The 3,439-nt window shown below is 38.3% G+C and overlaps 1 long non-coding RNA gene across 1 annotated transcript; it reads left to right on the plus strand.

Moving 5' to 3' along the window:
• Window positions 1–397: 397 nt before the first annotated feature.
• LOC130465778 (uncharacterized) lies at window positions 398–3,239 on the plus strand. The gene is made up of 3 exons (XR_008925794.1): window positions 398–578; window positions 683–905; window positions 3,119–3,239. It is a non-coding gene; the product is annotated as an uncharacterized lncRNA (long non-coding RNA).
• Window positions 3,240–3,439: the final 200 nt, after the last annotated feature.

Here is a 3,439-nt window from a genome sequence, read left to right on the forward strand (position 1 = left end):
GATCCTACCAAGAAAATAGGCCTCATGGGCCTAAGTGATGGGTCTTGGACCTGGATGCGAGTATTGGCTCTGTATGGATTCGAGGTATGCATCTTGGAGGGCCTCTGGGACTCCTCTTTGGCACTAGTGGAAAAACAATCATTTGCATCACCACATTTGCCTCGCACATTTAAACATGTGACGCAATTGACAGATTTAAGCATTAAAATTAGTCATTTGCGTCGCAGAATTACTAATCTGCGACGCAGATGACTCTAAGATGATCTCAGAGTCATTTGCGTCGCAGATTAGTAATAATGCGACGCAAAATATTACCTCATTTGCGTCGCAGATTAGTAATTCTGCGACGCAAATGAGGTAAAAAAAATTCGGACGTGTCAATGGGTTTCTACCTCTCTCCTCAAACACACTCTCTCCTAATTCTACCTCTCTCCTCAAACACTCTCTCTCTCTCCTAAACTCCCTGCTTCTTCCTCTCTCCTCAAACCCCATCCAGTTTCTGCCTCTCTCTCCTCAACCTCGCCGCTCAAATTTTCCTCCGGCAAGGTTCTTGCACAAAAATTCGGTTTGTAAATGAGGTAAGTCTTCCATCTCTTTCCTCCTTTCTTCAATTCTTTTAGGTTTTAGAACTTTCACTTTTGTTTAAGTTTTTTATTCTTCAATTCTTTATGATAAATCATAGGTTTCGACAACGAAAGAGGGAGAATCGGGGCCGTAGAAGAGGTGGAGGAGGGTGTCGGAGGTGGAAGCGTCATTGAAACCGCCGGCGTCGCACCCTTGCTACTGTCGCAATCGAAGCATCTATTTCGAAATCCTTGGAAAGGGAAGCTTGACGGCGGAGGTTTCTGGAGAAACTAGATTGACGGCGGCGAGGTGGAGGAAGGAGGCGGGACGGTTAGTCGGAGGTGAGAATTTTGTAATGCTTCCATCTGTCTCCTTCATTCTTCATTTAGTTAGGGTTTTGAACTTCAGTTTATGTAATTTTGGATTTTCGATTGAATTCTATTGAGTTTGCTCATTTTCTCTTCAGCTTTGAAATTAATGTTCTTGATTCTGTTTTATTGTGATTGAACTTGACTTTGAATGGAAATTGAACTGGATTAATGATGAATGGTTGACGATTGTGTCTCCATTTTCGTTCTTAAGACTAAATAGCTTGATTTATGTAAACATGGTGGAAGTTTGATTGGTGTTCCTGTTTCTGTGGAAAAATTGATTTTTCTAGGGGTTATTTTGAGCTTAGGTCCAACCTTATGAGATATGAGATACCAGACATCCAATTTATGTTATTTCTTTAATAATCGTCTGCCATCCATTTATAGAGGTGTTACGATGGAGTTGTACAAGCTTTGTTTACTGGTGACAACTTCTGTTTTGGGAACCCTTTTCTCAAACGGTGAGATTATGTTTACTTATCTCATTTTAGAGACATTAGGTTGATAGTTCGGTGTTTTTGGGTTTTGATTTGATGCTTCACTTTATATTGGTCTCTTGGTTATATGAGTGTTCCTATAAGGATTATAACTTTAAATCCCCTGTACGGATCCCACTTGTAGTCTTAAGATTTTTTGTTTCTGTGGCAAAGAGAACAAGGTTCGTTATACCCAAATCTTTTGGTCTAGGTTCATGATAAGTTTATGATAAACTGGTAGGTTAAATATATACAGTGTATAGCCTGATAACAATGCTTTTGTCTTACTGTGATGGTGTTTAAGGCCATTGTCCTAGCCTCCTAGGATAGAAATGGATGTGGTGGATATTATTAGAAACACTCTTTGGTTTGCCCAATATAATGGCTTATGATGCAATGACATTACCAAAAATCTCGTATTGAAGTTTGTCTGTGTGGTAAGTTGCTACTTTTGAATTTGAATTTGAATTTATTAATTTTGGACAGACACTTCATTTCTGCTGCTGATCAACTTTGTTAAGTTGCTTGATCAACTTTGTTTAATCAAATATTCGACTTGTATCCATCCAAGTTTCGGCATGTTCAGTACTCTGATTATGCTAGTTTTACCATGTCCTACTATTTACATGTCAGGTCTATTAGTGCGGAGAGGTTTTCTATATTGTTGATCAGGTGGTAGAAGTAAAATAGTCAAGTCGGTTCTATAATGCTTAAGCAAATTCTAACCAGTACCTGCATTCCTTATCACTTGTTCCAATTTGTAATCTGTTTTTTCTATTATGGGACAACTTGTCCTCTGTTTTGTAGTCTCTGCTTGATGTTCATAAATAAAATTGCTGTTATGCTCATACATGCCATCGGTCACATTAGTCTGGCAGACTAGATCAAATGATCATTATCTAAACATTTGATTCTCTATTAGATTTTAGTGTATCTATTTATTTTTGCTTCCACCAAAAAGATGTTTAGAATAGTGGTTTCTGATATAGACATTGGCCCATTTTCCTGCTAGAACTCAATGCTCTTACCCACTCCATTTTCCAAAGCATAATTGTACCAAATATTTGTGTTGCTTCTGTTAGCTCTAACTTATGACCAAGTTAAATTAGCTTCACCTCAATTAAGTTCGGAGACTCAGTTAGAATTAGAATTTGTTTCATTCGGAAAGTTTTTTGACCATGGGGATCGTATTGTTGAAATCTTATTAAGTTCTCACTTCCCTCATATTTCCAGTCCTTCCTCACATATGGCCCAATGAACATGATTTATTTTGCATGCTTTTTTTTGGAGGGGGGGGGGGGACTTTCTAGTTTCTAGTAGTAGCCATCTAGAATTCTAGATTGCTAGACTTCATTGTACAATTATGGAAATTGGGGGCAATTGCCTTATAAAATCCTGGAAGCTTGATTCAGTTCGCCTAAAATAAGTGACTCAATTTGCTTTGGAGAGTGTCTATTTTGTTGATCTTGATCGAAAGTCATTTATCAGCTTTCATTATTTATGTGAAGGCAAATAAGTAACAAAGTAGGTTTGTGTTTAATACAATGTGCATCAAGGTAAACTGCTTTCAGCTTTTTTTTGTACTGATACTCTACCTGTGGGAGCTGTCATGCCGGGCTTTCATTTGGATCATACTATACATCTATCACTTATTCCCTTGATATGAATTCCTTTTAGTAATACTTGGTCTGTGGTTTATTGTTGCAGGGTTGTTGTTGACAGTGTTTCAGATGTGGTAGACTACTGGGTAACATTTAATGAGCCTCATGTCTTTTGTATGTTGACATACTGTGCTGGTGCTTGATAGGATGGGTTTATCATGCACAAGTAAATATATTTTCTCTCTGCATTGTGTTCCTATTGAGATAGTCCCCCCCCCCTCCCTTATATCCCATTATATATTGGCCATTAATTTCCTTATTTTTATTTCTAAAAGGGGGTCTTGATGAACCTGTATGGCGCCCTTACGCTGACCGAGATTGGCGATTTGGACACTATGAGATGGAAGGACTGCAGGATCCACTAAGT

Source organism: Spinacia oleracea, chromosome 1 (genome assembly GCF_020520425.1).
Source record: "Spinacia oleracea cultivar Varoflay chromosome 1, BTI_SOV_V1, whole genome shotgun sequence".
NCBI classification, from domain to species: domain Eukaryota; kingdom Viridiplantae; phylum Streptophyta; class Magnoliopsida; order Caryophyllales; family Amaranthaceae; genus Spinacia; species Spinacia oleracea.